The sequence below is a fragment of the Spermophilus citellus genome, assembly GCF_964194105.1.
Source record: "Spermophilus citellus genome assembly, chromosome: 11".
Taxonomy (NCBI): Eukaryota; Metazoa; Chordata; class Mammalia; order Rodentia; family Sciuridae; genus Spermophilus; species Spermophilus citellus.
Genome location: NC_138192.1, coordinates 130375758 through 130390215, shown reverse-complemented (window position 1 = coordinate 130390215; position 14458 = coordinate 130375758). Strand labels below are relative to the sequence as shown.

At 44.1% G+C, this 14458-nt stretch overlaps 1 protein-coding gene across 2 annotated transcripts in view; it reads right to left on the bottom strand.

Annotated features, from left to right (window-relative positions):
* DGKD (diacylglycerol kinase delta) overlaps positions 1 to 14458 on the bottom strand; it is a 97681-nt gene that overhangs the window by 70088 nt on the left and 13135 nt on the right. The window lies entirely within an intron of this gene.

Below are 14458 nucleotides of genomic sequence, written 5' to 3'. Positions count from 1 at the left end.
ACTCACCCCTCAGCACAGGCATTCGTGCACAATAAGAGATAAGTGCCACAACTAGAGGCCCTGCACCCATCCCATCCCAGGGCCCTGAGGAGCCTACCACACAAACAGAGTTCATGTCTCAGAGAATCTGTAATATACCCTGGCTCAGGAAAAGCAAGAATAGAGGGATACAGCTTCTCTGGAGCTGTCTTCCCCTATGCATCCCATGTGTTAGACTCCTAATGGACTGACCCTGCACCCCACTTGAGAATTAAATGTTCAAGGACCTACACAGTTGAAAGATGTCTCAAGCCACTCAGCTCAACACAGTCAACACCAATGAACAGGAGCTAGAGGTGAAACTCAGTGGCTAGCCTCACATATGCAGAACTCTGAGTTCAATCCCCAGCACCACAGGGGGGAAAAAACTAATAAACACACCACACAGGAAAATAAGAACCAGGCTCTCAGCATTTGATACTTTCTTATACCACACCTAACAGAAATCTCCATTCCACAATGAGTCTAACCTGCAAACAGTGACAGAATCTACAAAAATTCTGTTAAGGACATGAATACTTAAAGTAACTTTTAAAAGCAATGTATGTAGAAAATATCTAGGCATCTAAGCCCACTTAAAACTTCCTATAACAAGCTGGGCATGGTGACGCATGCTTGTAATCCCAGCGGCTCGGCTCGGGAGGCTGAGGTCAGGAAGCTCTCAAGTTCAAAGCCAGCCTCAGCAATTCAGTGAGGCCCTAAGCAACTCAATGAGACCCTGTCTCTCACTAAAATCCAAAGAAAAAAAGTGGGGGGGCTGGAGATATGGCTCACTGGTTAAGTGTTCAACCCCTGAACCCCTAGTAACAACAACAACAACAACAAAAACTTCCAAAGAAGTTTGAGTTACACAAAGGCAAAAGAATGGCAAGAGTCCATCAGCCTGCTCATCACAGGAGAGGGAGCAGGACACAGAGCCCAACCCCACCAACCAAACACATAGGGCCAGGTCCCAGGCCCTTGGCTGAGCACTCAAGAACCAGTGCACAGCACCTGGGGTCTCCTCTCCTCATTGACTGCAGGACATCCTCCCTGGGCCACTTCTGGGCAGGGTGGGCCACACATGTCAGCATTCACCACCACTTCCACCACGCTCCCCATTCACCCCCATGAACCCCATAGATGGAGTCTGTGCTCCAGTGCCCAGGGGGAGAAGTGCTGACAAATTTACTTATACAGCGGTTTCTACCTTCACCTCCTTTCAGTTAACTATCGATTGCCAAGAAGAAAGAAAAGAGGAGCCCAACATTACCCCATGAGCCAGAAAAGACACATCAGCTACAGTCACTACCATGAAGATCATGTGCCAAAACAGAACCACCCAGAAGCCAGGACATAAACCATTCTACAGTATGGAAGGACTGGTAGCTGGAGTTTCCTTCCCAGCATCCTTTACAGATCGTAAAGTTCATGTTAAATACAACTGTACACAACACCAGTCCTCAGACCATGGGGCATACTTCGTGAGATACTCTCTTTGTGGACTTCAAAGGACTCACTCTGAAGATGCCTTCTCACCCCTCATTCATCTTCCTTACCTCTGCAGGGGAAGAAGAAATCACTTCCATCTCTTTCATAAATGCAGTTTTTTAAAAAAGAAAAAGTTAACAAAACCAACAAGCCAAAACCCAAAAAATGAATAAATTATCTTTAAAAGACAGATGCTCAGGTCATTTTTCTTACATCTTTCACCACCCATCTCATACAGAAAAGAAAAGCAAAATTAAAATCCAACACGTATACACATACACACACACACACACACACACACACACACATCTTTCAGAAAGCGGATGAGAGCCTGCGATCTCGGGCAGCCCAAGGAGACCTGCTGTTCTATTTATAGAACAAGCATGCTCAGAAAAAGACTCTGGTGGGTTTCAGCGGAAAAGGCTGGGGAAAAGATAAAGACCAGTATTTCTTTGAAGCTTTCTCAGAAACTGCATTTCTTCTCCTGATTCGCTGCTCCTGAATACTATAGATATGCTGCAGAATATTTTTAAACACTCAGTCAAAAGCAATGAACTAAAAGCAGCCGAGAAAAATCACACCCCAGAAATGTGCTTTGCAGTGGGCAGCCTATGAGAGGCTCCCACAGGAAACATTGCTGTGCTTGCAACCCTCCCTACCCCAGAGAGAAGCAGAAGTCAGCGTCAGACCTACATGCTCGCTCAGTTCTCAATCAGTGCACAAACAGAAGGGACAGCTCTGTCATCCCAGGGTAGCCTTATCACAATCAGAGACAAATATACAGCACATATCAAGAAAATGTTCAGTCACCAGTCAGATAAAGAACGGCAAGTGGACAAGCCAGTACTCCATCCACCTCCAACCAAGAGTAAGCTGGTGGGACCTCAAGGCAGAACCAGAGTGATAAAGCCAACAGAGTAGGAAGCCTGAGCCTAAGTGTGGCCCTGAGAGCCACAGCCACCCACAGACCACACAGACACATCCATCCCCAGGTCCAAGACCACAAGGCCCTTCTGTGGGGGACAGGGGAGCAGAAGTCTCTAGTGGTTTCTCCTCCCAAAGACAGCTCTGGAAATAACTCTGAAAAGAGAGTCAAAACAGTGAGCAGAGAAGGTCCACAGTAGGCTCCACAAGCCCTGGTCAAATACACACTGCCAGGTATCCTCTGAAAGGCACCATGAGGGTTCCATCACAGGGTGAGGATATCTCTTCTTTCCTGCCTCCCTTTCTCAAACACAGAGCAGTGTTGCGAACAGAAGTTCAGACCAGAGGAGGACAGACAGCTGCATAAGGTGGGTGCTCAGGGACAGGGGACATATATAATGCCCTCCAAGGAAAGGCTACACACCACACACCTTAGCAAGTACCTGAATAGGTGGGAGAGCAGGGCCTGGGGCCTCAGAGGCCACCATGCTGCTCCTCAGGCTAGAGACAAAGACCAACAGGGTAGGAAGGCTAGACAGCCCCCAGATCACTGCCTGTTTTTTATAGGTCACCAAGCCCTGAATGAGGAAGTGGTGGCTCAGGAGCCCACTTTAAAAAAGATGAGGAGAGGGCTGGGGATGTGGCTCAAGTGGTAGCGCGCTCGCCTGGCATGCGTGCGGCCCGGGTTCAATCCTCAGCACCACATACAAACAAAGATGTTGTGTCCGCCAATAACTAAAAAATAAATCTTAAGATTCATATTCTCTCTCTCTCTCTCTCTCTCTCTCTCTCTCTCTCTCTCTCTCTCTCATCTCTCTCTTTAAAAAAAAAAAAAAAAAAAAGATGAGGAGACAAGACAGAAATCTCAGATGACTCCAAAGCATCCAGCTGTAGGGAAGGGTGCAGGTTTCATTTTGGACACGCGGAGTATATGGCCCCAAAACAGCCAGGGAGTTTGGTGTGAAGCTGGCAGCCAGCTCTCACAGTCTATGAGGTTCCCCAGGGAGAGGGTATGAGATTTCAGGAGGCCCAGGGAAACAGGATCAGGGGGCCCAATGATTCTGGTTCAGGGGTAGAAAGGAGGAGGGGAGGTCAAAAGGACAGTGACAAAGTGGTCAGAAATCAGGAGGTGAGTTCATTGAGAAGTCAGCATCAGTGATGCGAGCTCAACAGCACAGTGGTAAAGGCCTGGGGGAAAGTCACCAGGCAAAGCAGACCAGTGGCCAGCCAGAGGGCAAAGCTACTCCAAAAGGTACCTGAAAGCAGAAGAAGCCAGGAGGACGGGTTTTTTAAACTTGCTTGTTTCTTGAATTTTTACTCTGACTCACTATTCTTGTGTTATGATACATTTCTATTGGTCACAGAGGGTTTCCCTGTGCCAACATGCTCTAAGCCATAACTAATTCCCATAGCTACAACACTCAGAATGCTCCCGCTCACTCAATACTATCAACAAAGCTTCAATGGGGCAGAATCAGTGGTAGAGCTCTTTCCCCACCTCTCCCCAATACTGGGGATTGAACCCAGGGGTGTTCTACCACTGAGCTATATCCCCAGCCCTATCTATCTATCATCTATCTATCTATCTATCTATCTATCTATCTATCTATCTATCTATCTAATCTACCGATTCTTGCTAAATTGCCACAGCTGGCCTCAAACTCACAATCCTTCTGCCTCAGCCTCCCAAATCACTGGAATTATAGGCATGCATCAAAGCACCTGGCTATGGTAGAGTTCTTGTTTGTCAAGACCAAAGCCCTGAGTTCCACCCCAGCACCACAAGACAACAAAAGGTTTCAGTGCAGATTTCCATTGCTAAATATCTACATATGTCCTCAACTACTCCTTATAGTAAATTGCTAGAGGTGGAGTTTGGGGATCAAAGATCCCCCAGAAACAGGCCTTTGAAGACTAAAGCCAGCTTTGGAACAGAGGTGGCACTACAGACAGGGAAGACACACTACTCAGAAACGGGATAAGACAACAGGCTCCTCCCCTTGCCCCCGCAGTCACAGTGAGTCCCAGGCAGATTCTAGATGTGATATAAAAGGCAAAATTTTTAAACTTTCAACAGACAATATAGGAGCATTTCTGTACAACTGTGAAACTAGGAAAAGATTCTCAAATACGAACATCCTAAACCAAAGATAGGTTGCTCAACTCAATTAAATTGCAACTGAAAACTTCTGTTCACCAAAGACACCTCAAAAAGAAAGAAAACCTGCCAAAAATCAGAATACACAAGGAACTCCCACAAAACAAAAAAAAAAAAAAAAAAAAGAAAATCGGTAGACAGCACAAACAGGCATTCCCCACAAGAGTAAGTGCACTGCTGACTGCACGTGATGGGGGCCAAGCCCGGGCTGGAACTCAACCACATAAGAAGCAAGCAGCCTGCGCACTGGGGCTCTGGTGGGGTGGGGCCACTCGCCTGCCACAGCCTTCACAGGTGTGCAGGAAGTGTTCTGTCTGAAAAATGGAAAGGGAGAAACAGCGCTAATCAAAAAAGGGCTAGAAGTATAATCTCAGGCTAACCGTGTCTCATGGGTATGTTTAAAATTCCATTTTACCTGGTAAAGGAAAGAGAAAAAACAGCTGCAAAGTAGTCAACTAGTAAGAGAATCAAGGTATTCTTCCAAAGTTTACCCTTGAAAGCCAGGAAATGGGGATGAGGGGAGAAAGGAGTGAAAAAAAAAACACAAATGTTCATTGTTTTTTTTTTTTTTTTAGTTGTAGATGGGCACAATACCTTTATTTATTTACTTTTATGTGGTGTTGAGAATCAAACCCTGTGCCTCACACGTGCCAGGCAAGTCTTCTAGCACTGAGATAACACCAAAGCCCCGCAAATATTCATTTTAACTATCAATTTGTCCCAAAACTTTTGTTGCCCTTCAACAAAAAAATTACATAAACCTAACTGTGTTAGGCAACAGCATCCGAATTCACAAAGTCCAGAAAGAGTGAGAATATTAGCATAAGAAATTAATACATAAAAGTACTACAGCAATGCTTCAGTGAAAAGAAGGCAGTAAAACCTAGTGCTATAAACAAGCACATCACCTTAAAATTTCATGAGCATTTTTTATGACAAATACATATGGTCTGTGAGTCTGACACTAACACTATACCCAATTAACAAATAGCAAAACTGGTCAATAGAGAGACTGAACAACATGTCAAGGTTAAACAGCTATTAACAGTTCACAAAGGAAACCTTCTTACTCCTACCTCAAAACTTCTAGGGTTCATAACTCATGAATACCCTAATTCATGAACAGGAAACAAAATAACATGTTCATTTAAAAAGGCATTATTCTAAGATGCTCAGCTTGTATAAATGAAGGAATTTACCTTTGTCTGTTTGATCTAAATCGAGAGTTGTCAATAGATGTGTGCTGAAGTTTAATTTTTGCCTACGAATATTTTTGGCCTGAATTTAGGGCCAGGTTGGCATCTTAGTTCTGCCATTTACTAGTAGCCACATGGCTTTGAGTGAGTTACTTAATCTTTCTGCCCTTCAGTTTCCTAATCTGTAAAATGGAGTATTGCTAAAGGTTGTGTATCCCTTTTCCAAAAGAAATGGGACCAGAAATGTTTCAGGTTTTCAAGTTTTTCAGATTTTGGAACATTTGCCTAGACTTCCCTAGTTGAGCATACTTAATCTGAAAATATGAAATCCAACATGCTCCAAAATTCAAAACTTTTGGGGCATCATGCCAATGTGCAAAAAGTTGGGGATTTGGGAGCATCTCAGATCTTGGGTTTTTAGGTTAGTGATTTTGAACATGTACCTGCTTCCAAAGCTGGTGTGAGACCTGCAGAATGAAAGACTCCCATGTGTGGTGGATACAAGCATTTCTCCATTTATACAAGCTGAGCAAGCGTATACAAGTAAGCCACATGAAACATTCTACACATGAGCATCTCTGTGGAGGGCACACCCAGGCAACTGCTATGCTGGAGAACTCTTCTCAACTCTGCAGAGCCAGGCCCCACATTTGGCACTGCCAATCAGAGAGGAACTCTATATGCGCTTTTTTCTAAAGACCCCCAAAAGTCCAAGGAAAGATGGCCATTCTCCCCGCTCTCTCCACTTTGAGATGGGATCTCACTTTGTTGCTCAGGCTGGTCTCGAATTCCGGAGCTCAAGTCATCTTCCTGCCTTACCTCCCAGCTACAGGAGTGTACCACCACAGCTGGCAGGACAGCCATTCTTACCAGCCAGTAGAACCCAATTTCCCCTTTACCACTATGCATTTTTCTCCTCCAATGCCACCAAAATTAAAAGCCTCTATACCATTCAAGATTCCACTAAGAGGAAGGGAAGTGCTTCAGGAAAGTCTGAACTAGAAAAGGCAAAGAGTGGCTCCAAAACATAACGTCCAAATCCCCAAGAGGAGATCTTAGATCTGCCTTCATCTGGAGATCACAGCCACATTCCCTAAATTCAGGGGCTTCTCCAGTGGTAGGGCCAGACAATGCAACAGCCACAGCCACCACACAAGGACTCCTTCCCCACACTAACAGGACCTCTGCTCTGAACAAGGCAGTGGAGTCTACAGAGACCCTTCATGGCAGTCCTGACCACCACTTTCTCAGTCCTGGTCAAAAAGACGGAAGCAGAAGTCCTGCTGGGGGTGGGGAGGTGGGCAAGTTGCTTTACTAGTGTAAGGCAATACTGACAGCTTCAACTCCCCTTTTTTCCTTTCTACCTAGAACAAGTTACGCCTCGTTCTGCAACAGCCATACAGAGGCCAGGAGAAAGAAAGCCTGGATCCTGATGACATCGAGGAGCAGCCCAGCGCATTCCTGTCTGATAGGTCACTGTCATCTAGTACTGAAAGCTGGTGTCTCCAGAGTCCAAGTTTCCACACCCATAACGTTCCTCATCTCAAACCTCTCTTACTGACCCCATAATCCATCTTTCGCCACCCAGCATTTCCTCTTTAGTTAATACTAACAGCATCATCAAATTTAAAAGAACCATCAGGCACTCTCAACTTTTTTCTCCTTCATTCCCCATTTTAACTGGCTACCCAGGATTATAGATATTCCTTGTTAAAATATTCAAAATTCTCTTCCTGACTTCAAATTCCCACTTTAGGCTCAAACCACTGTCTCGTCTCTGTGCCCGGGTGTGACCCAGACCGCCTGTATCAGAACCCAAGAGCACATGTTAAAAATGCACATCACTACTCCACTTCCCAACAGCCAAAATCCTGGGAATACGCAATTCTGACAAGTACCCAGGTGGTTCCTTTGCACTTGACATTTAAGGATCCTGTTCTTATGAGCCCTACTCATCCTCCTACCATCCTTCTACAACAGTTCTCTTCCTTCCAATTGGTGGCTCTGAACTCCAACTGCCTCCAACTAAATCACCTGGCCATCTCTGGGAAACACTGACTCCAGGCCCCACACCACCAGTGAAGTGGGCACTGATGGGGGAGAAGCAAACAAGGAGTCATAATATAATGTTTAATCCTCCCCTGTAGTTCCAAATGAGCATCAGGTCCAAGAACCCACACCATCCACTTACAGACCTGCCCTGGCTTTCTTTGTTTTTGTTGTTTTGTTTTGTTTTGTTTTGTTTGAATACTGGGAGTTGAACCCAGTGAAGGTCTACCACTGAGCTACTCACCCAGTCCTTTGAGAAGGCAGCACTAATCAACTCTGTCGATTAGCTGTTGATAAGATGTGAGCAAAGTGGTTCTCGACATGCTGCCAGGACTACAACACAACTTGCCCTGAGCAGAGCACCTGGAAATGCCACAAACATGCCTACCCTTCCATCCAGCAAGCTACCCTCAAAGATGTCCTGGCAAAATACAAAACAAGATTTGCACAAGACTATCTGCTGCAAATTACTACAGCAAAACACTGAAAATAACCCATAGGTCCACCAACAGGTAGGGGTTGAAAAAACCATGGTGCGTTCCTAAGATGAGGTAGTGCACAACTACAAAAGCATCAAGAAAGAGGTCTTGGGCTGGGATTGTGGCTCAGGGGGTAGAGCGCTCGCCTAACATGGGCAGGACCCGGGTTCGCTCCTCAGCACCACATAAAAATAAAGGCATTGTGTTGTGTCCATCTACACCTAAAAAAAAAAAAAAAAAAAAAGAGGTCTTCACAAGTTGCCAGCTTCCCAGTCCGTGTAGGCTGTATCTGGAAAGAAGTCCTTTGCTCAATTCTTACCACGGGCCTGTCAGGGACATTGCTTCTCATTTCCTCACCAACACCCAGGTCCAACCACTGCTGACACCTACTAATCTCATTCGCAAGTAATCCTTCCAGTCTGTCTTCAAGTGTGTACATAATACAGGAAAGTGAGCATATATAATATACAAATTATTTAATAACCTACTTTTCCTTGTGCTTCACTCTTCTATCACAGATGCTACGGCACTCACTCAGATGCCAAAGGTGTCACATAAACTATGAACTTACCCAAGAGAAAACTGAAGTGCTCACACATCAAATGGTTTGAATAGCTGGTTAAAATATGTCCTATTTATATCAAGACTTTCAACTCTCTGCTTAGATAAGTTTAAATTTATTTTCAACACAGAAGTTAAAAGTTTAAACAAAGGGCAACATAAATAAGTTGCCCCATACAATGTACATATTTACTGGGAAATTTAAACCCTATGTTTTAATAAATCATGTCCTTGTGTATATTTGCCTACTTAAATTCAATCTGTTTGATCCAACAGTCCTGACAGCTCCAGCTGTGCTTCACAATGTTCCAGAGAAGAGGCTGAGCACAGACTTCACCTTTCACACTGGAGCACAGCATCCTAGGCATCCATGTACAGACACAGCACTCTCTCTATGGAATCGTCACTGATAGGGACAGTGTTATGCTTGTGCTTCTGTCATCTTTAATATAAAACAATACAAGCTTATTTTAGAAAATGTAGGAAAGTAAATGCAAAATAATAATCCAAACCCACCACCCAACATGATTCCTAGTATCATTTTGGAAACTTCATCTTTCCTCCATGTGGTATTTGCACACAGCTGAATGACTCCTGTAAACAGTTTGCCTCTTTGTTTCCCCAACAGCATGAAGCACTGTCCGCACTGTCCACATGCTGCCTTCCTCAACCATCAGGGTGGGCGGCTGCACCAGGTGACTTGTGCTCCCTGTCAGCACACCCTACCACTTTCCAGCTGTGTGACCTGAGGCCCAGGGACTGTGGTCTCCTCACAGCAACCTTCAGACAGTTGTGAAGGTGAAATGTGATAACCCATGCAAGTGTACAGCACAGGCCAGCACCTGGCACCAACCAGCTGTTGTTACCATAAGACCCCCGACTCAGTTCATGGAGAGGTCTGGTGCAGTTTCTTCACCTGGGCTTGGACAAGGAAGTTGTTGGTAACTTTTATCTTGTTTTGTTTTCTGGTCCTGGGGCTAGAACCACACTAAGCTCTACTACTGAACTACACCCCAACCCCCATTTGCAACATTTCATATGTAATAGTACAATATACAAGTTGTGCATGATGCCTTTAGGACTATTTCTGAGGACAGGGTCCTAACCAGAGGGAGTTATTCTTGGAGTTATTCACACACTAAGGAGTTTCTATACACAACAGCCAGATGCAGTGGCTGAGCAGCCAGGTGCAGAGACTCAGGAGGCTGAGGCAGTATGATCACACGTTCAAAGCCAGCTTTAATAACTTAGCAAGACTTTGCCTCAAAAATAAAAAGGGATGGAAATATAGCTCACTGGTAAAGCACCACTGGGTTCAATCCCCAGTACCAAAAATAAATAAATAAATCTAGTTCATACAAAATACTAGTTAGGAAAAAAAATACACTTAGGCAATTTTGACTGCTAAACATAAAAATATACACTCGATCAGACACACACACACCTCACAGTCCTGACAACCCTGCGTTTTACTTGCCCTAGGAAGCACACAAACACTTTCAGCCAGGCTGGGATTGTGGATCAGCAGTACAGCACCTGCCTAGCATGTGCAAGGCCCTGGGTTCAATCCTCAGCACCACATACAAATAAATAAAGGTATTGTGTCCAACTACAACTAAATACACACACACACACACACACACACACACACACACATATATATAAGCATGGTTTGGGGTTTTTTTTTTTTTTTCTTAAATCTAGCTGGGCGACGTGGCGCATGCCTGTAATCCCAGCAGCTTAGGAAGCTGAGACAGGAGAATGGACAGAGGTCAAAGCCAGCCTCAGCAACCGCAAGGCAGTAAGCAACTCAGTGAGACCCTGTCTCTATATAAATAAACTACAAAATAGGGCTGGGGATATGGCTCAGTGGTCGAGTTCCTCTGAGTTCAATCCCTGGTACCAAAAAAAAAACGCAAACAACTTTCAGCCATACAGAGAAAAAGGAGACAGAAGACACTTCCCAGACTTCCATCAGCCAGACTCTCAGCACTGGAGTCCACCTTTATCAAAATGCTCAGAGACCCAAGCAAATAGGACTGTACCTAATGAGATCTGTGTTATTTCAAATTTTACCAAACTGTAAAAAGAACTGAAGCAAGTTTCCGTGCTTAAACATGAAATGTAGAACATTTTTATGACAAAAATTCTAAAATGCAGCAGTGAGTGGTGGCACACACCTGTAATCCCAATGACTCAGGAGGGAAGATTCCAAGTTTAAGGCCAGACAGAACAACTTAGCAAGACCCTGCCTCAATATTTTAAAAAATAAAATAAAAGGGTTGGGGATGCAGCTCAGTGGTGCGGGGGGGGGGGGGGGGGGGGGGTTGGCGGCTCTGAAGTGTAAATTTCCTTCTAAATGATTTAAATGCATACATGTCTTCTACTGAGAAAACTCCACTGAGCAGGGCACAATGGCGCACACCTATAATCCTAGTGGCTTTGGAGGCTGACAGGAGGATTGAGAGTTCAAAGCCAGTCTCAGCAATGGCAAGATGCTAAGCAATTTAGAGAGACCCTGTCTCTAAATAGAACACAAAATAGGGCTGGGGAAGTGGCTTAGGGGTTGAGTGCCCCTGCGTTCAATCCCTAGTACAAAAAAAAAAAAAAAAAAAAAAAAAAAAAAACCAAAACTCTCCTCTGAAAGCCATCCAAAATGGTCAAGATGAGCAGCTACTCCTGAGAGACACTTCTGGCTCTACATACTGCAGTGCCATCTTATCCTGGAGAGGCAACTCCACCTGAAAAGATGGCCCTCCTCACACTGCTGCGACACCACTACCACGTATGGAAGAATTAAGTTGGCCCTTTACCTCGTACCACATACAAAAATGACCCAAAACAGATGAGACTACATAAAAGAGCTAAAAATATAAAACTCTTACAAGAACATAAGAGTAATCTTTCCAACCTTGGGTTAGATTTGGCAATGATTTCTTAAATACGGCACCCAAATCACAAGCAATCAAAAAAAAAAACAGGTAAGTTGAACTTCGTTAAAATTAAAAACTTTTGAACCTCAAGGAACATTATCAAGAGAGTGAAAAGACAACCCAGAGAAAATGTTTGCAAATCATGTATCTGATAAAGATCTAATATCTGGAATATATGAAGAATTCTTACAATTCAACAACAAAAAGACAATCCATCTTACAATGGGTGATAGAACTGAATAGACATTTGTCTACATAAGATATACAAATGGTCGAGTCCATGAAAAGATGCTCAACATCACTAGTCATTAAGGAAATGCACATTTCCACAAGATGGCCATAATCAAAACAAATGGAAAGTAACAAGTATTGGCAAATGTGGAATAACTGTAACCCGCCTAACTGCTGGTGGGAATATAAAATAAGGCACCCATCGTGGGAAATAATCTGGCAGTTCCTCACTCTGGCAAACGCAGAAGTACCCAGCAATTCCACTCATGGTCTATACCCCAAAGAACTGAAAAGAGGTATTCAATTATTTGTACATGCACACTTAAAGCAGCTCTACTCATGATAATCAAAAGGTAGAAGAAGCGAATCAAATGTCCATCCACAGATGAACTAATAAACAAAATGTGGTGTGTGTGTATGTGTGTGGTGGATATTATTCAGCCATAAAAAAAAGAACAAAGTCCTAAAAAAAGTACAACATGGATGAACCTTGCAAACATTTATAATACTAAGAAGTCAGTCAGTCACCAGCTGGGCGAGGTGACCCACACCTGTAATCCCAGCAGCTCAGGAGGCTGAGGCAGAAGGATTACAAATTCAAAGCCAGTCTCAGCAATTTAGCAAGGCTGTAAGCAACTTAGCAGACCCTGTCTCAAAATAAAAAACTTTAAAAAGGGCTAGGAATATAGCTTAGTGGTAGAGCACCCCTGGGTTCAAACCCCTAGTACCAAAAAAGAATGAGTAGCTTTCTTCCTTCTCTCCATAAGTACAAAGCACCGTTTTATCAGGGAACAAGAGTCAAGCCAAAACTAGGGGAAGGAGACAACTCACCATTGTGACATCCCAGATACCCTTAACTCTCAGGAGCAGAGGAGCAGAGCCAGACAAAAGTGTGTAGCACATGACCTCGAAATGCCCACTACTCAAGGACACAGCCTACACGGAAGGACACAAGAAAATAAGACCACTGCACCACCCCCCATCCCCACTGCACAGGAGGCGAACAGGTGAGAGGCCACAGGCCTGTAGCCAAACACAGTGGCCCATCCCAAGAGAACTGGGTGCTTTTTCCAGCAGCCATGCACAGCCGTTCAGACCCACTGACTTGCAAAAACCACTCAAGGATCAATAAATCAAAACAAAAAAAGAGATGGTGGGAGACTAAAGACAAACTATCCATAAAACATGTGCATACATTCAAAATGGACTACAGAAAATGGAAGACCATTTTAGAAAATGTATACTTCCTGTCATTAATAAAATCCAGGAAGACACTTCCTTTTAAATTTAAAAATTTAAACATTTTTTAAAGGACATGGAGCACCAAATGAGAACAGGATGAAATTAGAAGATGACAACTAAGATTCAGACCAAGATTAGAAAAAGAAACAAAAGTCATCATCCAACAGCCAAATTAAAAGCCAACTGCAAAGAACTAATGAGGGAAATCTAGAATACAGAAAACATCATTGGAAGCAAAAAAGAAAAAGAAAAAAACAGAAAGGTTCCAGAATACCGTAGGATGAAATGGAAGAAGAGAAATGACCAAGAGAAAGCTCATGGGCAAAGTGGTGAAAGGACAGACCTTCCAACCTGCAAACAGCAAGAACTTCCCAAAACAAAATTATCAGATAAAAATGAGAGGCAGAGGAGACCCAAGCTTTCCCAAAACACAGAATGCTACCAACTCATTTAAGGGGCTGGTACAACCCTAAACCTAATCCAGTCCAAAGAGTGAAAGCAAAGACCTGCCAGCCTGATGCACTGAAACCACTGGGCACTCCTGTGCCAGGCACAGGAGGGAGAGCAACACAGGAGACGTAGGAGGGAGTGGCCACTTCAGCCACAGGATGCACCTGCCCATCTGCCCCACAGTCCCAGCTCAAAGGCGAAGACAGATGGCAACACAGCAAACAAGTCCTCAAATACCAGAAAGCCAGGACAAAGGGGCTCTTCTGGGAAAATAGGGATAATGTGAGCATCAGAAAGAATGACTGCCCCTGACTGTAAAACACTGAAGGAAAGAAGTCATGAGTCCACAATAATACTCAAAATAAAGAAAAGGAGAAAACATTCACCTCCTTTGGAGGTAACATCCCTGAGCCAAATCCTTACTCTGATGAAAGACAATTAAAGAGAGAATCCCACAATCATCCTGCCTTTTTTAGGAGGAACTGTAGCCCTTCCCCAGACCAAGTGGGAAAACATCTTTACAGAAAAATACTAACCGGGCTGGGGATGTGGCTCAAGCAGTAACGCACTCGCCTGGCATGCGTGCGGCCCGGGTTCAATCCTCAGCACCACATACAAAGATGTTGTGTCCGCCGAGAACTAAAAAATAAATATTAAAAAATTCTCTCTCTCTCTCTCTCTCTCTCTCTCTCTCTCTCTCTCTCTCTCTCTCTCTCTCAAAAAAAA